Below are 26536 nucleotides of genomic sequence, written 5' to 3' on the forward strand. Positions count from 1 at the left end.
TAGAGCATGCAATTTTAAGCAACTTTAAGCAACTTTCTAATTTACTCCTATGATCAATTTCTCTTCGTTCTCTTGCTATCTTTATTTAAAAAGCAAGAATGTAAAGCTTAAGAGGCGGCCCATTTTTGGTTGAGAACCTGGGTTATGCTTGCTTGCTTATTGGTTTGCTAAATGTAGCCACCAATATCCAGGGTGCTAAACCTAAAATGGGCTGGTTCCTAAGCTTTAAATTCCTGCTTTTTAAATAAAGAAAGAGAACAAAGATAAATGTATAGCAGGTGTAAATTAGAAAGTTGCTTAAAATTGCAGGCTCTATCTGAATCATTAAAGAAAAAAATTGGGTTTAGTATCCTTTTTATATTTTTTCCATAATTAGAGATGAAAATTTTCCCTGCTAGAAAGTCCCAATATTCTCAATCTCTGCATCATTGGTTTGGTTTTCATGTTCTAATATGCAAATGCTAGTCCCTATCTAGTTAAAACACCAACTACTATATTTCTGATGGTACTGTGTGTACAAAAGTATTAATAATTATATAAAACTACCTTTAGGTTATATGTATAAACTGTATTATAACATGCGGTATTGTTGTTTAAAATTGGTCCCACCCCTCTCCAATCTATCCCATTTTGCAATCAAAACTATTCCAAATGTCAAACCTCTTCCGGTACTAAGCAGTTTGGATAGAGGGTTGTGTACCTGTACTATGACAAAAAAAATTAACGTACTTGTATTTATAATATAGATGATTGAACGGACATTAAATAACTTTTTTTCTAAACGTACATAGTATATTTAAACAATTAAGCACTGCACTACAAAATAAATCATTTTTGCTGTAACAATATGCATCGTTTTGCAGTCCATGGATATACCTCATGAAAAAAGTCAAGCATATTGTTTATGTTATCTGCTTTGCTGTAGCCAATTTGTTCATAAATATACAAGTTTTTAATATGTTCTATGGGACTTTTAGCAGGGGTCAGTGTTATGGATACAGGCGGATGCATATCAGTTTCTCTCAAGGCAGAACCCCCCCCCCGCACACACACAAACAATTTTTATAGTTCAATTATAGGAAAATCCCTGGAACATAAATAATGAATGTAAATTAATGTGTTTATTTTAACAATTATAATTCAATATTTTAGGCAAAATAATATTTTTAGTCTAATTTTCCTTGCACACTTATATAGTCTAATGCATGACTATATCCCATCGCATATAGATAAAGGAAAATATAAAAGTAGCATAGCAAGTATTACATTTTTTTTTAGATAATGTTAAAAACCCTATTAAAGGAACACTGAACCCACATTTTTTCTTTTGTGATTCAGATAGAGCATGGAATTTTAAGCAACTTTCTAATTTATTCCTATTAACATTTTTTCTTCATTTTCTTGCTATCTTTATTTGAAAAAGAATGCATCTAAGCTTTTTTTTGGGTTGCAAACTTTGGACAGCACTTTTTTATTGGTGGATGAATTTATCCATCAATCAGCAAGAACAATCCAGGTTGTTCACCAAAAATGGGCCGGCATCTAAACTTACATTCGTGCATTTCAAATAAAGATACCAAGAGAATGAAGAAAACTTGATAATAGGAGTAAATTAGAAAGTTGCTTAAAATTGCATGTTCTATCTGAATCACAAAAGAAAAAATTTGGGTTCAGTGTCCCTTTAATAGTAACGTTCATTAGTCCGCTCTATGAATGTGAGCTTATTTCCCAGTTTGGAACAAATCCATTATCTTTACATTCCAAAGCCAAAAAAATTATGAAACTCAAGTCCAGCTCCATGCAGCTGTTTGGAGTCACAATATTCAAAACAAAGTATGTGGGAAGTCTTTAAATGAGTGACTAATATGCATGAGTCTAGATTACAAGTTAAGGCGCAATGTGTTATTTTTGTGGTCAGTCTTGCACAAACAATAATGCATTTTGGGTATTACAAGTTGTTTTTCATGATAATGGTTCCTGCAAAGGGCTAGATTACAAGTGGATAGCTAATTTAAAGGGACACTAAACCCAATTTTTTTTTATTTAATGATTCAGATAGAACATGCAATTTTAAGCAACTTTCTAATTTTCTTCGTTCTCTTGCTATATTTATTTAAAAAGCAGGAATGTAAAGTGTAAGAGCCGGCCCATTTTTGGTTGAGAACCTGGGTTATGCTGGCTTATTGGTTTGCTAACTGTATCTACCATTAAGCAAGCGCTATCCATAGTACTGAACCTAAAATGGGCTGGCTCCTAAGCTTTAAATTGCTACTTTTTAAATAAAGATAGCAAGAGAACAAATACAAATTGATAATAGGAGTAAATTAGAAAGTTGCTTAAAATTGCATGCTCTATCTGAATTGTGAAAGAAAAAAATGTGGGTTTAGTATCCCTTTAACCTATGTACTTTAAAAAAACAGCCATTACATGTGGTTAGTTAATGCTACCGCGAGCTCACGGTAGAAATTTGCGCTCTGAAAATTAACCAGAGGTCAGACCTCTGTTTAATTTAAAAAATGTCCCCAATTGCCCCCAAAATAAAGTGTAGTGTTGCTTTATAAAAAAAAATAGTATCATCTTTTTTTTTATTAAATATAACTGCACAAAGCAGTTATAAGGGGTTAAAGTGAGCGGATGTGGGGTGTTAGAAAAACAAACTGCACTGAAAAGTTCCTTTACATTGCGGTTTATGGGGACTGTGTTTTAAACTGAAAAAATATATATGTATATGCTTATATACATATATATGTATGTGTTAATATGTGTAAATAGACATATAAACACATAAATATTCATATACATATATATATTTACACTTTGCTGCCAAACACTGCATGCCTTATGCCCTTCGCTGTGCTAGGTTCTCTGCTGTGACTATCTGCATGAGAACGAGGCTCCCATTAGAGCCTATGGAAGTACATTTGCATTGTGCCTCAATTGCGTGTGCTAGTATTATGGGTGGAGGGTAAATATTCCACTTGCAAAAGAGCAATCTTGTGCTACACTCGTAATCTAGCCCAAAACAGGTTAAAATGTTTAACCAAGAGATGTTCTTAAAGGGACAGTATACACTCATTTTCATATAACTGAATGTAATAGACACTACTATAAAGAATAAGATGCACAGATACTGAAATAAAAATCACGTATAAAATGGTTTAAAAACGTACTTAGAATCTTTCAGTTTAGCTCACTGCAAGTGGGAAACAAGACACTCCCCCCCCCCCTTCTTTTGCATATGAAAAGACCCTTTACACAAACAGGAGCAAGCTGGAGAAGGTAGCTGACGGTATTCACATAAAACTTTGGGGCTTGGTTAGGAGTCTGAAAATCAGAGCAATGTTCTTTAAAAATAAGCAAAACTATACATTTAAAAAAAAAAAAAAACTTTATGGGCTATATAAATAGATCATCTACAAAACATTTATGCAAAGAAAAAATGAGTATATAATGGCCCTTTAATGCACCAGAGACTTACATAGCACACCCTATGCTTTCAATAGGAAGTGGTAGTAGCGCGATCATTACGCACATATTACAAGTTGTAGCATTTGCACACTAACCAAAATACTGAACACCTGGTATAAATGCTTTCTGTTGTGCATTCAAAAACATATTAAAATGCTATAGAAATAAGTTAATTGAGATGAATTAAGGCTTAAAACAAGCTACATGAAACCCAACATTTGTATTTCGTTAATGAGATAGAACTTTATCATTTACTTCTATTATCAAACTTTCAGTGTTCCAGGCACGTGTACACTCCTAAAGGACGTAAGCTCAGGAGTGTACACGTGTCTGGAACACTGTATGACAGCAGTTTTGCAAGAATGTTATCCATTTGTAACAGCCCTAGATAGCAGCACTATTTCCTTCCATGTAGTGCTTCAGGTACCTTCCTAGGCTTATTTTCAACAAAGAATACCATGGGAACTAAACAAATTTGATAATAGAAGTAAATTGGAAAATAATTTAAAATTGCACTCTCTGTCTGAATCACAAAATCATTTTTGGGGTTTCATATTCTGAGATACGGTATATGACAAGAGACATAAGTGGTATGGGGTTAACGGTGCATGTATGTGTGTGTTAAATCGTATGTGTAAAAATTACATGGAAGTGAATAGCAAAGAACTAAATGAAAAAGTCCACTACTTGAGCAGAACTTTATGCTCGAGAGTTATCTGACATTAATTCAGTGTGCGCCTCTATAGAAATCTATTATAAGATAGCAATAACGCACCCAGGTTATCCAACACGAATTTTAGTGAGACCTTCATAACAAATCTATTATCTGAGGAAAATCAGGCACCTGAGCTATCCAACATGTATACTGTAGTATGCTATACTATCATATGCACAATACATATTAACCATGGACTGACTGAGCACAACAAAACAAGCTGTATGAATCTGCCCTCCATCTATGTTAAAGGGACATGAAACCCAAATGATTTATTTCATTATTTAGAAAGAGCATACCATTTTAAACAATTTTCCAATTGACTTCTGTTTTCTAATTTGCTTCATTCACTTTATATCCTTTGTTAAAAAGCATATATAAATAGGCTCAGTAGCTGCTGATTGGTGGCTGTACATAGATGCCTCATGTGATTGGCTCACCCATGTGCATTGCTATTTCTTCAACAAAATATATTTATAGAATGAAGCAGATTAGATAATAGAAGTAAAATGGAATTTGTTCAAAATTGTATTCTTTATCTGAATTAATTAATAAATATTTTGGGTTTCGTGTTCATTTAATGCTTTGCATTTTGCTCTCTAGGCCAGAGAGTTAAATTTGTACCTTATCCTAGTCTTATGTATTAGACAGATTTGTTTTTCTCTATTTATCTCAGCTCATTTGTTCACATTGACAGTACATCGTACATATCCATGCATCTACCAGGTGGTGAAATATATGGTGCTGCACAACCTCTTTGAAAAAGACATTTGTGTTAAATTAGAGGAGATGAGTCAAATCCCCCATAATAAAAGCACAAGTGTTCTCTCCCATTAGTCATTGTTCCAGATGATATCCATTAGGAGATAAAACTGCAATGGAACATGCTTTCTGTTTTATAGAATGGGCAAGAATACTCTAAGGGAAAATACACACAACTTTTGCAGATTTGATGCCTGCAATACAAATGTTTTTAATTAACTAGTGTCTGTTTCTTCACCATCTGAAAACCATCTGTATTTTAAAGGGACATGCTAATGCATCAATAAGATGCTCTGATCCAGTCTCAACGTGGTCCTCAAATACCCATAACAGGCCAGGTTTTCATTATAGCTGAAGAGTGCACAAGTGAAGTAATCAGCTGATCAGTAACACCATGTTACTAACCTGCTCTCACCCATCACCTGATTATTTAGCATGTGCACTAGTTCAGTTACAATGAAAACCTGGACTGTTGGGGGTACTTGAGGACCAAGGTTGAGAAACACTGCTCTAATCTGTTACAGCATTGTACTGTTATACAAATGTTTCTTGGTATCTGTGTTTTACACCAGACATGCTGCTGATCAGTAGCTACTTGGGTATGATGCACATGATTGGCCCGTCAGGTGTGTGCTCCTCAAGAGCAGCAAGGGGCATGCATTTAACTATGTATGTGTTTTTGCAGAGGTTAAAACCTATTTACCAAGATACATTCACACACTCATAATGTCCCTTTTTTTAAATATATTAAATAAGATGATAACATTTCAGCGTAGCTATAAACCAAATATTTAAACAAATAACTGTATTAATCCTAAAAAAATATTTATGAAGAGTTATAAAACTGGAATGGGCACACATCCTATGACCCTGCAAAACTCACAGCCCCACATCCTGGGTGCAAAGTCAATAGGGAAAATTAACAAACAAAATGATTAATGCAACATATAGAAAGTTTGGCACTCTCTTGCAAGCACACAGCTAGATTAAAAGCAAAATGGAATACTTAGTTATATAATTTAGCCAAATGGTGATAGGACCAGGACCACGCTAAGGTCTCTTCCCCCCTGGGTCTCTAACCTACAGTCACACAATGCATGCCTTCAACCAAACACATTGAGATACAAACAAGAGTGACACAGGCCCTTTGTAGTTTCCCTAGATACATTTAAAACACAGAAATGGACTACACTCTCAAACCCGACTGGGTACACATCCTATGACCCTGCAAAACTCACAGCCCTTGGTGCTCACTAGCACTCACAGACCAAGCAACAAGCTGAACCTGTCCCAGTGCAGAATTCCTGTGCCACCCAAACATTTCTGGCTCCTACATTTTTGGGCTGGCTTCTAGATTTTGAACACAGTTCTCAAGCTCTGTGATAAACTACTTCTGCTAGCTGTGAAATTTCCATCAATTTGTTTCATTATCACACTGTTTTAGAAACATTTATCAAATGGTTTATCTAAAAAAATCCCCATATACTTTGTTGAAAATCATTAGATACGTTCTCTAAAGGATTGTGATTGATCCCTAAGTTAGGAAACACAATAGAAAAAAAGAGAGTTTGCAAAATATAAATACAACTGTGCTTTTTGTACTGAAGCTTGGTCTGCCCACCTAATTAGCTTGTTTTCCTTTTTTAATTAAGGCTGGTTAACAGAGCCTGGATACCTATGTACTAGTACTTAATCAATTACTATTAGCAGACTTGTCAGCTGTGCAAAATAACTGATGTACATACATACTAGGGGTGGAAATAAAATATTCACACATGATATATTGATATTTATGGTATAAATATGATAAATATGGCAACTCTGTGAAATTAATCCAGTTAAAATGCAAGTTAACTCATAGAAAATTAAGATTACTTCAGCATGAATCTGAAACTGGCAGTTAAAGAACACAATTTGAAATAACTTTCCAATTGACTTCTATTATCTAATTTGCTTCATTCTCTTGGTATACTTTGTTAAAGAAGCAGTAATGCACTACTGTAAGATAGTTGAATGCATTGCAAGAGCCAATAACATGAGGCATGTATGTGCAGCCACCAATCAGCAGCTTCTGAAGCTACCTAGGTATCCATTTCAATAAAGTATACCAAGGGCTCCATGTACGAAGCAGCAAAAGCTGCTCCAGAGCCCTTGTGGGGCAGTTTCGCATATGCGAGCCTGCTTCCCACAATGTAAGAAGCAGCCCTCATTAGACTGCTGCTTCTTACACCCTACACCACCTCTGAGGTGGTGAGGCAAAATCACTGAGAGCTCGCTCGCTGGCGGTGATTGACAGCCCCTTCAGTCATTATCCGATGAGTGTGTAATGATACATATGGGCCAGGGGATCAACAGCGAAGGCGGGCGGACAGCTTCACGAGTTGAGAAGTTGTCCGCCCACCTGTTTGTACATGGAGAACAAAACAAACTAGATAATAGAAGTAAATTGGAATGTTGTTTAAAATCACATGCTCTATCCGAATAATGAAAGAAAAAAATTGGGTTTCCTATACCTTTAACTCAGACCTGTAACTAAGAGGCAATGCATAACCACATTCAAAAGAGGAGAATCCCCTCTTTCATCTGAGAGGACACTTGGCCCTCTTGTTATCATGTGGTTAGTATAACAACAACAGGTATTTAACAAATCACACACCAGGTTATAAATATAAATATATGAACGTCCTGAAACCGTACCTTTTATCTCATCAAAAATTAAATCTATATACTCATAAAGACCATTTTGAGGAGTCTGCCCTCTTTCAAATGAGGGTTCACATTGTCCTCTAAATCGGGGTTTAACAAACCCAGGAACCAGAGAGCTCCCCACCTCCTAGAATTTTACCCCTGGCTCCAAACTTTTTAGGTTATTCTTCATATATCTATATACAAATACCACAATTTGACTCCTGAAAGTATGACTGGCTCCTAAGTGTTTTTATTGGCTCCTAAATATTAAACAGATTTATCAACCCCTGCTCTAAATTGGTTTATATGAAAGTGCAATTTCTTAACCCATTATATACCAGGTTTAGAGTAACAAAAGATGGAAGAGAAGTTCAACTGTGTCTCTTGCAAAGCAATCCATTCACTATTAAGACCCCTACTGAGAACGCAGAGACTCTTTTTCAAATATAGATAGATGAATTAGACCATAAAGGGTCATTTTTTTTTTTTAAGTAGATGATTAAAAGATGTGATTTCTAAAAACGTTCTCAAGTACTCAGCGTGCCATTAAAATAAAAAATTATAAGTTAAAGAAAGATTCAAATTTTACATTTTAATCCAAAATACATATCAACAATGAAAGCTCTATTGCTGAAAACTGCATGGATTATAAAAGGGACATGAAACCCCAACATTTTCTTTCATGATTCAGATAGAGAATACAATTTTAAACAGCATTCCAATTTACTTCTATTATCTAATTTGCTTCAATCTTTAGATATCCTTTGATGAAAAATATCAATGCACATGGTTGAGCCAATCACATGAGGAATCTATGTGCAGCCACCAATAAGCAGGTAATGAGCACATTTAGACATGCTTTTCAACAAAGGATATTAAGAGAATGAAGCAAATTAGATAATAGAAGTAAATTGGAAAGCCGTAATAGCTGAAATGCTTTGCGAATCGGCGATCAGGGCTGCAATGCGCATGCGATTTTGTTCTTACCCATTATTCAACGCACATGCGTCAACTGATTTGGAAACAGTACTGAATGAATAGCGAAAATGCTGTGCGCATGCGCGAATTGGGCACGCGCGTCCGACAGAATTCTGGGTATAACAGATTGGGAGCATGCGCAATAGATTAGATGTTATGATGACGTAGCCTCACGGCCGCCGATCAGCCAGAAAGTCAAATGGATAAAATCTAAACGTGACAAGGAAGTGAAATAGGTATTGAAAAACGGGATGATTTTAAAATCTGAAAAATATCAGTTTATTTGCAGTGAAAATGTTATTTAGAGTAAGATTACAGAAAAACGATGAATTAAACTCCTATTAATTTTAACTAAACAATGTAATTGTGCATAGCTGACCACCTAACTTTACTTTCACTTTAAGTGTTGCAATATAACTTGGCAGAGGTTGTCAACTGAATCTACAGTGAATTTAAAATAAGCTGAGGATTCTAACTTGTTTATACTGCAAGTTGAATCTCACCTTGTATATTATAATCGAGATAAAGTGGGATTCTAGCTGGATTTAATCACTGTATATTATCTGCTCCCCACAGACTGCAGAATTAATTAATTTTCACAACCCTGAATATAATTGCATACTATTGTGGCTTACTGTTCCCATGATTTCTCTTTTATAGATACATATTGTTAAATGGTGGTGTATACGGGCTGTAACCTATTGTGTAGTTGAAGAGGATACTATCTTAACATTAGTTTGTTTTTGTCAGATTATTATATTATCGTGTTAATGTTTGCAGTGACTGGTGTTCAATACATTTGATAAACTGCATATAATACGAGGTGGACCAAACCACTTCTTAATAATGTATCAGCTACTGAAATGTACTATCGATACTCATATCCGGTTGTACTGTTAATGCTGCTATTAAATAACTCGGCGGTTGAATAAGATTACGTTTCTGCCAACTATCAATGTATCACTAAGTTACTTGGCTATACGCTGCCAACCGCAGCAAGTCAATGCTTGTATTAACAACCTCTCCGATTTTGGAGTTCTACAACCTTAAACACCCTGCTAGTTAAAAAAAAGCTTATAGCATTATAGCTTGCTTGTCCCTATAACAAGCATAGGGGTTATTAAGACCCGAGAGTGATAATAAAGGTGTTTAAATAAAGTCTGAATACAGACTTAGTATCCATTATATGATATATTAACTTAAAAGCTGTAGACATCACCCTTATATTTAGATATAAGCATCAAGTGAAATTAGGCCTTTACCTATTCCCATTGAAGAGGCTATTACCCCATACCCCAAGTGGAACCCAAACTCTTCCTTAATAGTAGAAATCCTTCTAGAAACAAACAACGATACCTAGATACCTATAAGGTGACATTTATTTGACTATGGATTAATATCTACATCCTAGGTCAAATATATAATCACATATTATACTATCTGAATAAAGGTTACCTAGTACGCTAGTATCTATAACCAGACAATCACCCAGTGTTTTTAATATGTTTGTTTGTATGTGGACAATTTATTTTAATTCCCTAATAAAGGTTATATTTTAAATACTCTCAGTACACCACTCCACTGTTGTAACTTCAATTCATTTTGGTTCTAATACATAGTCACCGCCCTCTTAGGAATGTGAGTGCTATATAGGTGTACGAAACCTTTAATCCTAGGATTGATTCTTTTTACATACTGATGATTATTATGAACATATGTTCTGTCACAACACTGTTCTGTTTGCATCTTTAATGACGTTCGTGATTTGTCTCCTACACCTTATTGTATATGCTTCCTAAAAACTGGTGTAAATAAATTGCGGAAGTTGACACGAATAAAGTCACAAACGTATTGATTGATTTATTAATAACTAGGAAAATTGGTGTGATAAATGAGGGACGATAGAAAATCTGTGCAAATATTAGCTGCTAATTGTTCGACGCCAATGGTGACATTTTAATAGAGTTGGTACATTGATAAATTCTATAAGATGATTTTGACGTGAAAATAAATGCGGATCAAAAGTTGACGCCTTGATAAATGTGGCCCTTAATTCAGTGAAACCTTCCTCCCTAGCAAAAATGAATATATACTACACTGAGACACCATAGTATAAGTAGCAGAGTTTGTTTTCACAGTCACATGACACTTGATACCACATGATTCATGTTAAATTGCAAGATACTTATTATAGTAGATACTTGCATTATATTAAAAATATAAGGTTAGATTATGAATGGATGTCTAATATAACGTGTGCACATAAAGTGGCAAATTTTACAGGTGCATGTTAAATAACCAGCAATTACGGTGGCTAGTTAATGCTACTGCAAGCTCGCGGTTTTACTTTGCACTAGCATTCATTAACCAGAGATCTCTGGTTTTGAAAAAAAATGCCACCAAAATAAAGTGTATAGTACCTATATATATATATATATATATGAGCATCTTTATAAAGTGTCTTTACATTGCGGTCTATGGTGACTGTGTTAAAACTGTTAATATATATATATATATATATATATATATATACCCTTATATACATATATATTAATGTGTTAATATGTGTATTATATATAAACACATAAATATATATCTATATATACATATATATTTAAACTTTGCTGCCCAATGCTGAGTGACATACCCCCTTTGCTGCGCTAGGTTCTGTAAATACAGAATAACAAAAGGAGCGCTCAATGAGGCTAAAGTGTGGCTGTATTGGATAGTGATGGATTAAAGTGCAAAAATGCTAATGGAACTAATAGATGTATCAGTCAGCAAGCGCAGAAGATAAACCACAAATGCCAATCACTACTACAATCTTAGGCGTAGATTTGGAGTTCGGCGGTAGCCGTCAAAACCAGCGTTAGAGGCTCCTAACGCTGGTTTTAGGCTACCGCCGGTATTTGGAGTCAGTGATTAAAGGGTCTAACGCTCACTTTTCAGCCGCGACTTTTCCATACCGCAGATCCCCCTACGCCATTTGCGTATCCTATCTTTTCAATGGGATCTTTCTAACGCTGGTATTTAGAGTCGTTTCTGAAGTGAGCGTTAGAGCTCTAACGACAAAATTCCAGCCGCCTGAAAATAGCAGGAGTTAAGAGCTTTCTGGCTAACGCCGGTTCATAAAGCTCTTAACTACTGTACCCTAAAGTACACTAACACCCATAAACTACCTATGTACCCCTAAACCGAGCTCCCCCCACATCGCCGCCACTCGATTTAAATTTTTAACCCCTAATCTGCCGACCGCCACCTACGTTATACTTATGTACCCCTAATCTGCTGCCCCTAACCCCGCCGACCCCTGTATTACATTTATTAACCCCTAACCTGCCCCCCACAACGTCGCCGCCAGCTACTTAAAATAATTAACCCCTAATCTTCCGACCGCAAAGCGCCGCCACCTACGTTATCCCTATGTACCCCTAATCTGCTACCCCTAACACCGCCGACCCCTATATTATATTTATTAACCCCTAATCTGCCCCCCTCAACGTCGCCGACACCTGCCTACACTTATTAACCCCTAATCTGCCGAGCGGACCTGAGCGCTACTATAATAAAGTTATTAACCCCTAACCCGCCTCACTAACCCTATCATAAATAGTATTAACCCCTAATCTGCCCTCCCTAACATCGCCGACACCTAACTTCAATTATTAACCCCTAATCTGACGACCGGAGCTCACCGCTATTCTAATAAATGTATTAACCCCTAAAGCTAAGTCTAACCCTAACACTAACACCCCCCTAACTTAAATATAATTTTAATCTAACGAAATAAATTAACTCTTATTAAATAAATGATTCCTATTTAAAGCTAAATACTTACCTGTAAAATAAATCCTAATATAGCTACAATATAAATTATAATTATATTGTAGCTATTTTAGGATTAATATTTATTTTACAGGCAACTTGGTATTTATTTTAACTAGGTACAATAGCTATTAAATAGTTAAGAACTATTTAATAGTTACCTATTTAAAATAATAACTAATTTACCTGTAAAATAAATCCTAACCTAAGATATAATTAAACCTAACACTACCCTATCAATAAATTAATTAAATAAACTACCTACAATTACCTACAATTAACCTAACACTACACTATCAATAAATTAATTAAACACAATTGCTACAAATAAATACAATTAAATAAACTAGCTAAAGTACAAAAAATAAAAAAGAACTAAGTTACAAAAAATAATAAAATATTTACAAACATAAGAAAAATATTACAACAATTTTAAACTAATTACACCTACTCTAAGCCCCCTAATAAAATAACAAAGCCCCCCAAAATAAAAAATTCCCTACCCTATTCTAAATTAAAAAAGTTACAAGCTCTTTTACCTTACCAGCCCTGAACAGGGCCCTTTGCGGGGCATGCCCCAAGGATTTCAGCTCTTTTGCCTGTAAAAAAAAACATACCATACCCCCCCAACATTACAACCCACCACCCACATACCCCTAATCTAACCCAAACCCCCCTTAAATAAACCTAACACTAAGCCCCTGAAGATCTTCCTACCTTGTCTTCACCATACCAGGTTCACCGATCCGTCCTGGCTCCAACATCTTCATCCAACCCAAGCGGGGGTTGGCGATCCATCATCCGGTGCTGAAGAGGTCCAGAAGAGGCTCCAAAGTCTTCCTCCTATCCGGCAAGAAGAGGACATCCGGACCGGCAAACATCTTCTCCAAGCGGCATCTTCAATCTTCTTCCATCCGGTGCGGAGCGGGTCCATCTTGAAGCAGGCAACGCGGATCCATCCTCTTCTTCCGTTGTCTCCCGACGAATGACGGTTCCTTTAAGGGACGTCATCCAAGATGGCGTCCCTCGAATTCCGATTGGCTGATAGGATTCTATCAGCCAATCGGAATTAAGGTAGGAATTTTCTGATTGGCTGATGGAATCAGCCAATCAGAATCAAGTTCAATCCGATTGGCTGATCCAATCAGCCAATCAGATTGAGCTCGCATTCTATTGGCTGTTCCGATCAGCCAATAGAATGCGAGCTCAATCTGATTGGCTGATTGGATCAGCCAATCGGATTGAACTTGATTCTGATTGGCTGATTCCATCAGCCAATCAGAAAATTCCTACCTTAATTCCGATTGGCTGATAGAATCCTATCAGCCAATCGGAATTCGAGGGACGCCATCTTGGATGACGTCCCTTAAAGGAACCGTCATTCGTCGGGAGACAACGGAAGAAGAGGATGGATCCGCGTCGCCTGCTTCAAGATGGACCCGCTCCGCACCGGATGGAAGAAGATTGAAGATGCCGCTTGGAGAAGATGTTTGCCGGTCCGGATGTCCTCTTCTTGCCGGATAGGAGGAAGACTTTGGAGCCTCTTCTGGACCTCTTCAGCACCGGATGATGGATCGCCAACCCCCGCTTGGGTTGGATGAAGATGTTGGAGCCAGGACGGATCGGTGAACCTGGTATGGTGAAGACAAGGTAGGAAGATCTTCAGGGGCTTAGTGTTAGGTTTATTTAAGGGGGGTTTGGGTTAGATTAGGGGTATGTGGGTTGTAATGTTGGGGGGGGGGTATTGTATGTTTTTTTTTACAGGCAAAAGAGCTGAAATTCTTGGGGCATGCCCCGCAAAGGGCCCTGTTCAGGGCTGGTAAGGTAAAAGAGCTTGTAACTTTTTTAATTTAGAATAGGGTAGGGAATTTTTTACTTTGGGGGGCTTTGTTATTTTATTAGGGGGCTTAGAGTAGGTGTAATTAGTTTAAAATTGTTGTAATATTTTTCTTATGTTTGTAAATATTTTATTATTTTTTGTAACTTAGTTCTTTTTTATTTTTTGTACTTTAGCTAGTTTATTTAATTGTATTTATTTGTAGCAATTGTGTTTAATTAATTTATTGATAGTGTAGTGTTAGGTTAATTGTAGGTAATTGTAGGTAGTTTATTTAATTAATTTATTGATAGGGTAGTGTTAGGTTTAATTATATCTTAGGTTAGGATTTATTTTACAGGTAAATTTTTTATTATTTTAACTAGGTAACTATTAAATAGTTCTTAACTATTTAATAGCTATTGTACCTGGTTAAAATAATTACAAAGTTGCCTGTAAAATAAATATTAATCCTAAAATAGCTATAATATAATTATAATTTATATTGTAGCTATATTAGGATTTATTTTACAGGTAAGTATTTAGCTTTAAATAGGAATAATTTATTTAATAAGAGTTAATTTATTTCGTTAGATTAAAATTATATTTAACTTAGGGGGGTGTTAGTGTTAGGGTTAGACTTAGCTTTAGGGGTTAATACATTTATTATAGTAGCGGTGAGGTCCGCTCGGCAGATTAGGGGTTAATAATTGAAGGTAGGTGTCGGCGATGTTAGGGAGGGCAGATTAGGGGTTAATACTATTTATTATAGGGTTAGTGAGGCGGATTAGGGGTTAATAACTTTATTATAGTAGCGCTCAGGTCCGCTCGGCAGATTAGGAGTTAATACGTGTAGGCAGGTGTCGGCGACGTTGAGGGGGGCAGATTAGGGGTTAATAAATATAATATAGGGGTCGGCGATGTTAGGGCAGCAGATTAGGGGTACATAGGGATAACGTAGGTTGCGGGGGTTTACGGAGCGGCAGATTAGGGGTTAAAAAAAATATGCAGGGGTCAGCGATAGCGGGGGCGGCAGATTAGGGGTTAATAAGTGTAAGGTTAGGGGCGTTTAGACTCGGGGTACATGTTATGGTGTTAGGTGCAGACATAGGAAGTGTTTCCCCATAGGAAACAATGGGGCTGCGTTAGGAGCTGAACGCTGCTTTTTTGCAGGTGTTAGGTTTTTTTTCAGCTCAAACAGCCCCATTGTTTCCTATGGGAGAATCGTGCACGAGCACGTTTTTGAGGCCGGCCGCGTCCGTAAGCAACTCTGGTATCGAGAGTTGCATTTGCGGTAAAAATGCTCTACGCTCCTTTTTTGGAGCCTAACGCAGCATTTGTTTAAACTCTCGATACCAGAGTTAAATTTATGGTGCAGCCAGAAAAAAGCCTGCGGAGCGTTAACAGCCCTTTTACCGCCGAACTCCAAATCTAGGCCTAAGTGTCCTAGCTATGCACTATAAAATTGATTAAGAGAGAAGTAGCTACAATAAATAATCTGATATATTAACCTAGACGCAATAATTCAGTTCGATAACAAAAACAAATACAAAAACAATATTACATAATCATTTAATAAAATGAATGAATTTGTTACTTAAACATTTAATAAAAATGGATTAAGGTCGACCTTATAACAAAAGTAAAAGTAATAACAATAAAATACAAAAATGTGACAATAAAAATAAATAATGTATAAATAAATTGATGAATAAGTGATAAATGTCCTTATAACAGATAAAAAGTCCTCAAAAGTCAAAGGTCTTTAAAAAAAGTCTTTAGATCCTGAGTGCATGTGTGCTTTAGGTCCGTGTGAATGATAAATTCCTGGTGACAAAAGAAAGTCTCCTTAAGGCAGTGTAAAGAGCCGTGTGTTAAATAATCACTCTGTACTCACAGTGTCAGAAAACTGAAATCTGCGAAGGTATTGCCCAATATAAAGCCGTATTGTTCCTTCTGAAGTCCCAGATTGTCTCCACAGTTAAATAACAAATGCTGAGCAGGAAATATTGTAATACTAATGACAGCGTTAAATAACAAGATAGTAAGCAATGTTATAAACACTGTGGCTAATCCGCAATCCTGGAGCTTAAACCAAAATACGGCTGCTAGCTGAATAACCCCCTGAACTAATATACAATCAGCCCGGACAGTCAGAGGTGCCTTGTCAAAATTCAGGAGCGCCGTGAAACAATGGTAAATTAGCTCTATGCGGATATACAGAATACACTCCGTGTGCGGAGTTTAAAAGAGCAACGCGTTTCAAAATTAATCTTTATCAAGCTCATTACCGGGGCTTTTCCTTCCGGGTAAATATATACCTATACCTATGTCACGATTGGATAATTTGTAAACCAATTGGGTGAGAGAACAAGCTACGTGTCAATCAATATTTGATATAAACCTAAAAATCTTATCCAAATGAAAATAAGGTTAAAATGGAAAAAATGTAATTATAGACTCATTGTTACAATTATATCAAAGCAAAACACACTATTCAAACTAACGAGTGATACTACAATTCTGTAATCCTGAAAATTCCTAAATCTTAAATCTTAAATCTTAAGAACTCGATTAATGTGGCACTCAGTCCACAATTTAGGACAATAACACCAACATAAAACAGAATACAAAAACCAAAATAAAAAGCCAGTTATTTAATACCTAACAAGACTATAGGAGACGATTTAAATGTCAGAAATTTAAATGACTAAACGGGATAATACAGGTGAACTTCCAGAGGATATCTTATAATAAGCAATATCTACTAAAAGAATTATTTGTTGCAATAAATATAAGAAATAGGTAGAGTTATAGCCATTGTAACTTTTGATGGAAATAATAATTTAGGAATATTTTTTGGAAAAGATCCCCCTTAATATATATGAAACTTTTCATACAGAAACTCTATATAGAGAATTCATATAAAAATTCATATTTTTGAAAATATCTAAGATAACTATATATTTCAAAAGAACGGTGGAAATATCTTTGTAAGAATCTTTGTAAAAATTCTCTAATTTCTAAATTAATTCGAATTAAAAGCTCCATACTCAGGAGTTTTATACTGAGGAAAAATAATTTAATCAATAATTCCTAAAAAAAATCTTAAAACTTCATAAAAATTCATAAAATTCATAGAAATTCATAAAAAAAATTCATTAAAAAAATCATAAAAAAATAATTTAAAAAGATTTATATATATCATAAAAAACAGCCTAAGTCAAACTCAAGGTTTAAACCATTAGGAGTTAGTGTCTTTAGCTCAAAAATCCATTTAGCTTCTAGTCTAAGAAGTTCATTCTGTACATTACTCCCTCTCCAATTAGGTTTTACTTTATCGATCACTGTGTAGCTGAGACTTTTGGTATTTCCATTATTACATATTTTAAAATGCCTAGGAATAGGAAGATCTTTACTTCTTTCAAGATTCATATTTTCAATGGAGTTTATATGTTCCCTAATTCTGTCACGTATAGGCCTTGTCGATTCACCGATGTACTGGATCCCACACGAACACTCTAATAAATAAACCACATTAGAATCCGTACATCTGTATAAGTTCTTAATTTTAAAATCTTTTTCGCAACTGTTGATTTAAATTACATTCTTTTACTCGAGTGTTTGCAGGCCTTACAACTCAGGCATGGGTAGAATCACACAATTTTCCTACCAGTCAAATCTTTATCTCTCGGAGGGCTTGTTTTTTTCTTCAAATCAGTTGGAGCTAGATAATTCTTTAGATTCTTACACTTTTTACTGTATATACTACCTTTGGATGGCTTGGCAAACACGGGCCTATAACCTCATCAGATTTTAAAACATGCCAATGTTTTCTTAGAATTTTTTCTAATTTCTTATTATCCTCATTATATTGTGTAATAAACGGGACTTTTAATTCACCATTCTCTGGTGTATAAACAGCATTAGTCCTATTACTTTGCTTTCTGCTTAATAAAAGGTCCCTATTTATATTGGAGACCTCAACTCTTGCGTTATTTATTAACTCTACATTATATCCCTTGTCAATGAATTTGTTCTCTCACCCGATTGGTTTACAAATTATCCAATCGTGACATATGTATAGGTATATATATATATATATATATAGGTATATATTTACCTGGAAGGAATAGCCCCGATAATGAGCTTGATAAAGATTAATTTTGAAACGCGTTGCTCTTTTAAACTCCGCACACGGAGTGTATTCTGTATATCCACACAGAACTAATTTACCATTGTTTCACGGCGCTCCTGAATTTTGGCCAAGGCACCTCTGACTGTCTGGGCTGATTGTATATTATTAGCCGGTCAGTTCAGGGGGTTATTCAGCTAGCAGCCGTATTTTGGTTTAAGCTCCAGGATTGCGGATTAGCCACAGTGTTTATAACATTGCTTACTATCTTGTTATTTAACGCTGTCATTAGTATTGTCATTAGTATTGGGCAATACCTTCGCAGATTTCAGTTTTCTGACACTGTGAGTACAGAGTGATTATTTAACACACGGCTATTTACACTGCCTTAAGGAGACTTTCTTTTGTCACCAGGAATTTATCATTCACACGGACCTAAAGCACACACGCACTCAGGATCTAAAGACTTTTTTAAAGACCTTTGGCTTTTGAGGACTTTTTATCTGTTATAAGGACATTTATCACTTTTTCATCAATTTATTTATACATTATTTATTTTTATTGTCACATTTTTGTATTTTATTGTTATTACTTTTACTTTTGTTATAAGGTCGACCTTAATCCATTTTTATTAAATGTTTAAGTAACAAATTCATTCATTTTATTAAATGATTATGTAATATTGTTTTTGTATTTAAATAATTGCTAATTCATTTGTTATCGAACTGAATTATTGCGTCTAGGTTAATATATCAGATTATTTATTGTAGCTGCTTCTCTCTTAATCAATTTTATAGTGCATAGCTAGGACACTTAGATTGTAGTAGTGATTGGCATTTGTGGTATATCTTCTGCGCTTGCTCACTGATACATCTATTTGCTCCATTAGCATTTTTGCACTTTAATCCATCACTATCCAATACAGCCACACTTTAGCCTCATTGAGCGCTCCTTTTATTATTCTGTATTTATTAACTTATCCTTTAGAAGTAGAGAGACTTCTATTATATTTGGAGTTTGTGTAGCGGTTTTATTTTGGCGTGGTCTCACCTCTTGTTATTTTGGTATGCGCTAGGTTCTGTGCCACATCTATCAGCATCAGAGGAAGGCTCCCATTAGAGCCTATGGAAGCATGCTCTCGCATTGCGCTTCACTTCTAATACCAGCACACATTTGTATGCGCAGGTATTATGAGTGGAGCACAAATATTCGGCTAGATTACGAGTCTTGCGTTTGCCTTAAAAAGCAGCATTAAGAGGTCCTAACGCTGCTTTTTAACGCCCGCTGGTATTACGAGCCTTGCAGGTGCACGTGTACCGCTCACTTTTTTGGCCAGACTCGCAAGTACCGCAAATCCACTTAAGGCAATTGCGTATCCTATATTTTCAATGGGACTTGCATAGCGCCAGTATAACGAGTCTGACCAAAAGTGAGCGGTAGACCCTCTCCTGTCAAGCCTGGTACCGCATTTTAAAGTCAGTAGTTAAGAACTTTACACTACAATGCCATAGCATAAAACTCTTAACTAAAGTGCTAAAAAGTACACTAACACCCATAAACTACCTATTAACCCATAAACTGAGGCCCCCCCCCCCACATCGCAAACACTAAAATAAAATTTTTAACCCCTAAACCGCTGCACTCCCGCATTGCAAACATTAGTTACCCTACAGCCCTACCCTACACTAAATTACAAATAGCCCTTAAAGGGCCTTTTGCGGGGCATTGCCCCAAAGTAATCAGCTCTTTTACCTGTAAAAAAAAGTACAATTCCCCCCCCAACATTAAAACCCACCACCCACACAACCAACCCTACTCTAAAACCCACCCAATCCCCCCTTAAAAAAAACTAACACTAACCCCCTGAAGTTCACCCTACTGTGAGACGTCTTCACCCAACCGGGCAGAAATGGTCCTCCAGATTGGAACAGCCAATAGAATGCGAGCTCAATCCTATTGTCTGATTGGATCAACGAATAGGATTGAACTTCAATCCTATTGGCTGATTGCATCAGCCAATAGGATTTTTCCTACCTTAATTCCGATTGGCTGATAGAATTCTATCAGCCAATTGGAAATGAAGGGACGCCATCTTGGATGACGTCAATTAAAGGAACCGTCATTGTTGAAGAAGACTCCGGATGAAGAGGATGCCCCCCGTTGAATGTCTTGACGATGGACCTACTCTGCGCCGGATAGATGAAGTTAGAAGATGCCGTCTGGATGAAGACTTCTGCCCATCTGGAGGACCATTTCTGCCCAGCTTGAATGAAGACTTCTGCCCGTCTTGAGGACCACTTCTGCCTGGTTGGGTGAAGACGTCTCACGGTAGGGTGATCTTCAGGGGGTTAGTGTTAGTTTTTTTTTAAGGGGGGATTGGGTGGGTTTTAGAGTAGGGTTGGTTGTGTGGGTGGTGGGTTTTAATGTTGGGGGGGATTTGTACTTTTTTTTACAGGTAAAAGAGCTGATTACTTTGGGGCAATGCCCCGCAAAAAGGCCCTTTTAAGGGCTATTTGTAATTTAGTGTAGGGTAGGGCTTTTTTTATTTGGGGGGGCTTTATTATTTTGTTAGGGGGATTAGATTAGGTGTAATTAGTTTAAAAATCTTGTAATTATTTTATTTTTCTGTAATTTAGTGTGGTTTTTTTTTGTACTTTAGATAATTTTATTTAATTGTAATTAATTGTATTTCATTCAGGTAATTAATTTAATTGTAGTGTAGTGTTAGGTGTTATTGTAACATAGGTTAGGTTTTATTTTAAAGGTACTTTTGTATTTATTTTAGCTAGGTAGTTATTAAATAGCCAATAACTATTTAATAACTATTGTACCTAGTTAAAATAAATACAAAGTTGCCTGTAAAATAAAAATAAATCCTAAGCTAGCTACAATGTAACTATTAGTTATATTGTAGCTAGCTTAGGGTTTATTTTATAGGTAAGTATTTAGTTTTAAATAGGAATAATGTAGTTAATTGTAGTAATTTTATTTAGATTTATTTAAATTATATTTAAGTTAGGGGGTTAGGGTTAGACTTAGGTTTAGGGGTTAATACCTTTATTATAGTGGCGGCGACGTTGGGGGCGGCAGATTAGGGGTTAATAAATGTAGGTAGGTTGCGGCAACATTAGGGGCAGCAGATTAGGGGTTAATAAATATAATGTAGGTGTCGGCGATGTTGGGGGCGGCAGATTAGGGGTTCTTAAAGGGTCATGAAACCCAAAATATTTCTTTCATGATTCAGATAGAGAATACATTTTTAAACAACATTCCAATTTACTTCTATTATCTAATTTGCTTCATTCTTTAAATATCCCTTGTTGAAGAAATAGCAATACACATGGGTGAGCCAATAACAAGAGGCATCTATGTGCAGCCACCAATCAGCAGATACTGAGCATATCTAGATATGCTTTTCAACCAAGTATATCACGAGAATGAAGCAAATTAGATAACAGAAGTAAATTAGAAAACTGTTTAAAATAGCATGCTCTTTCTAAAGCATGAAAGAAAGTTTTTGGCTAGAATGTCCCTTTAAGTATAATGTTGGTGGCGGCGGTGTCCGGAGCGGCAGATTAGGGGTTAATAATATAATGCAGGTGTCAGCGATGTCGAGTGCGGCAGATTAGGGGTTAATAAGTGTAAGATTAGGGTTGTTTAGACTCGGGGTTCATGTTAGGGTGTTAGGTGTAGACATAACTTTTATTTCCCCATAGGAATCAATGGGGCTGTGTTAGAAGCTGAACGCTGCTTATTTGCAGGTGTTAGGTTTTTTTTCAGCCGGCTCTCCCCCATTGATTCCTATGGGGAAATCGTGCACGAGCACGTTTTACCAGCTCACCGCTAACGTAAGCAGCGCTGGTATTGAGGTGAGATGTGGAGCTAAATTTTGCTCTTCGCTCACTTTTTTACGGTTTAAAAAAACCCGTAATACCAGCGCTGTCTGCAAGTGAGCGGTGAGCATAAACTGCTCGTTAGCACCGCACTCCTCCTAACGCAAAACTCGTAATCTAGGTGATTGTGTTTTGCGAAAGCGCAATTTTGCGCTCCAGTAGTAATCAATGCCATAGTGGGTATAAATATGAACTGCATTTGTTTTTCTACATTGATACTTTTATATTTAGGATACTTTATGTACCCCGCGTTTTGTACAATTTAAAAAGTGTGTGTGTTTCCTATAACTATGTATCTGTATATTTGTGAAGCACCTGACTAGTGAGGATTATTACCTAGCTATGACTGTCATTAAACAAGCATGCCAATTCCTAATACATAACTCACAAACTCAATGGAAACACCATGCACAGACATACAACGTTGTACAAACCTACAGCAATCATTTTAAACAAGTGTATATAATGTATACAATTCCTAACAGAAGCATTTGTTTGATTTTGCCCAGTCCTGAGGTGGCTTTAGAACACTATTGAGTTATCAGAATGTAATGAGCACTGATACTGTCCTTCCCCCAGTGTCTGATGCATTTTCCTACCTATCAAGTAATAATCATTTTGCAGCAGTGATGTGGATCTGTCAAACATGACCCAGTTGCTAAAGCAGTAATATTGCTTACATTAATATATTTTTATATCTTACAAATAACGTACCTAGCAAACTTCACTTCTGTAGCGTCCTCCTGCAGCTACTCGAGATTTTCCAGCTTTACTGCCTCTCAATGTTTAATTTTACAGCTCAACAATGATGTATTTAGTACTCGGAGTGAGCAGCTTGCACTGCAAGGGATCTGGAATAGAAGGAGCCTAGTGATTCACATTCAAGTCCTGCCCCTGAGACACCCTAGCAGGGGGAGAATCTCATGGACGTCAGCAATCAGTTCAGAGGAAAAACTGTGTCAAAATGGAATATTAACTGACAAAACCTCAAGCTTCTTTTTCCATGGAGAAAATAATATTTTCATAAGAAACATAATTTTGTTTTATTCTGTCTCTGTTTCCTCTTTTCTATGCAAGAAGATAGAAAGTAGTACGTTTTTAACTTTCACTCACTAACAGGAGAACGCTTGTTTTAGATCTGTCCCAAAATAAAGCTTGCAAGGGCTCCATCTAGTGTTCATAAAGTGCATTGGCTCTTAGAGAAGATAGTTTTAAAATAAAGGAAAATAACTATTTTCTTCAGGACCTGTGCCAGGGGTTTGAGAACATTTTGCTACACATTTATTTAGGCACACATCTAAATGTATTTTATTTACACACGCAAAACTACCAAGAAAAAAAAAACAACACAAATAAAAGGTACATAGAGCAGAGGGTCAATTTAAAGGGATATGAAACCCAAAAAAATTCTTTTGTGATTAAGACAGAGCAAACTTTCTGTTTTTTTTTTTTTTTAAAATTATTTCTATTACCAAATGTGCTTTGTTTCAATGGTATTCTATGTTAAAGAGATACCTAGGTAGGGGTCTGGAGTACTGCATAGCAAAAAATAATGCTGCCATTTAGTGCTCCTGCAAATGGATAAAAGTCTTGTAAAACTGCTGCCATATAGTGCTCCAAACATGTGCACGCTCCTGACCTTACATCTCTGCTTTTTAACAAAAGATAACAAACATTTGACAGAAATTAGAATGTTTAGAATTGCATGTTCTATCTGAATCATGAAAGGAAATGTGGGTTTCATATCCCTTTAGCCTCTTAAACCAATACGGCGTATATATATCATGCGGTACGAAGCCCATTGTACCTCATAACATTTATATATATCTATATATACTGTATATATATATACAGCACAGCTTCAGCAAGCTCCTCATTAGGTAAGGAAGCACAAACGCTGCTCAGTTACCAAATTAGTGCAGATTGAAATATCGCTACAGACAGTAACACGGTCTCTGTCACTGTCTGTAATGATCTCCTTCAGTGCCGGTGGGAGGATCGGAAGGGACGCAGGGAAGTGGGTGGGCGGCAAAATTATTAAAAAGAAATATTGCACACAAACGTTGTAAGGGCTCAAAGATATGAGGTCTCATGTTCTAGAAAAAAAGGACAGGCAAAGGGTTTAAACCTAGAGATACATACATATGTCTAAATGTGTTTATGTATGTGTATGTATATATATATATATATATATATATATATATATACATATGTATTTATATGTGTATATATCTATTTACAGACATATATATATATATATATATATATATATATATATACATATGTATTTATATGTGTATATATCTATTTACAGACATATATATATATGTGTGTGTGTGTGTGTGTGTGTGTGTGTGTGTGTGTGTGTGTGCATTGGAGCCCTTTGCAGTTAAGTAGATGAAAAGAACATATTTATGCAATATTCATTTAAAAAAAAAGGTTTTAACTATATTTACTGTAAATATTTCACATTCCTAAGTTCTGCACATAGCAGAATATGTTCTAAGTATTTTTTAAATAGATATTCTCATATATATATATATATATATCCCTATATATAATTGTCTATACAGAGGTATAGATATATATTGTCTATACAGAGGTATAGATATATATTGTACCAAAATACCATAAGATATAGAAATATGTTTTTAAAATAAATATAACATATTTTGTTATGTTAAGAACATTGGAATGTGAAATATTCATATTTTTATGTCGGATTGAGAATATGTGATCGGGTTTGCGCACGGGTATGGTGTTAGCTTCCCCCACACCTACACACTTTTTTGCGCCATTGAATTTTATGGTGGAATATGTGAAAGGGCACGCAATATTATAAGTTTGTCTTTTTGAGCACATCTGGTTAGCGCACAAATAAAAACAGTTTACTTTCAACTCATAATACGAGCTCGAGTGTGAGAGTTAAATAGTGCTCCACTTGTAATCTGGCCCAAAGTTTGTGAAAAAAAGTTAACAATTTTTTTATATGATCACATTTGGCGTCGAAACAGTGGCATGAAAGATACCAAAAGAGGCCTAGCTCAATACTTTGGGTTGTCTCCTAAATATATATATGTTTAGGGACCCAGGTTTTGGGAGAGACCTTGACGTGGTACCTGGGCAACTGGGCTTGTCCCAAACACTAAATTATGAAAAATAAGAAACAAATTATCAAAAATAAAAAAGAATTACACCTAATCTAATAGCCCTATCAAAATAACCCCCCCCCCACAAAATAAAAAAAAACCTAGCCTACAATAAACTACCAATGGCCCTTAAAAGGGCCTTTTGTGGGGCATTGCCCCAAAGAATTCAGCTCTTTTACCTGTAAAAAAATACAAACACCCCCGCAACATATATATATCCCTATATATAATTGTCTATACAGAGGTATAGATATATATTGTCTATACAGAGGTATAGATATATATTGTACCAAAATACCATAAGATATAGAAATATGTTTTTAAAATAAATATAACATATTTTGTTATGTTAAGAACATTGGAATGTGAAATATTCATATTTTTATGTCGGATTGAGAATATGTGATCGGGTTTGCGCACGGGTATGGTGTTAGCTTCCCCCCCCCCCCACACCTACACACTTTTTTGCGCCATTGAATTTTATGGTGGAATATGTGAAAGGGCACGCAATATTATAAGTTTGTCTTTTTGAGCACATCTGGTTAGCGCACAAATAAAAACAGTTTACTTTCAACTCATAATACGAGCTCGAGTGTGAGAGTTAAATAGTGCTCCACTTGTAATCTGGCCCAAAGTTTGTGAAAAAAAGTTAACAATTTTTTTATATGATCACATTTGGCGTCGAAACAGTGGCATGAAAGATACCAAAAGAGGCCTAGCTCAATACTTTGGGTTGTCTCCTAAATATATATATGTTTAGGGACCCAGACCTTGACGTGGTACCTGGGCAACTGGGCTTGTCCCAAACACTAAATTATGAAAAATAAGAAACAAATTATCAAAAATAAAAAAGAATTACACCTAATCTAATAGCCCTATCAAAATAACCCCCCCCCCCCCAAAATAAAAAAAACCCTAGCCTACAATAAACTACCAATGGGCCTTAAAAGGGCCTTTTGTGGGGCATTGCCCCAAAGAATTCAGCTCTTTTACCTGTAAAAAAAATACAAACACCCCCGCAACAGTAAAACCCACCACCCCCACAACCAACCCCCCACCCAAATAAAATAACTATCTAAAAAAACTAAGCTCCCCATTGCCCTGAAA

The 26536-nt window shown here is 35.9% G+C and overlaps 1 protein-coding gene across 1 annotated transcript in view; it reads right to left on the reverse strand.

Moving 5' to 3' along the window:
* Positions 1-23128, reverse strand: part of PLEKHH2 (pleckstrin homology, MyTH4 and FERM domain containing H2) — a 359537-nt gene extending 336409 nt beyond the window's left edge. Inside the window, exon 1 of the mRNA XM_053712285.1 lies at positions 22995-23128. The gene's annotated coding sequence lies outside the window, so the exon portion shown is untranslated. The remainder of the gene's footprint in view (positions 1-22994) is intronic.
* Between the last annotated feature and the right edge of the window lie 3408 nt (positions 23129-26536).

Source organism: Bombina bombina, chromosome 4 (assembly GCF_027579735.1).
Source record: "Bombina bombina isolate aBomBom1 chromosome 4, aBomBom1.pri, whole genome shotgun sequence".
Taxonomy (NCBI): Eukaryota; Metazoa; Chordata; class Amphibia; order Anura; family Bombinatoridae; genus Bombina; species Bombina bombina.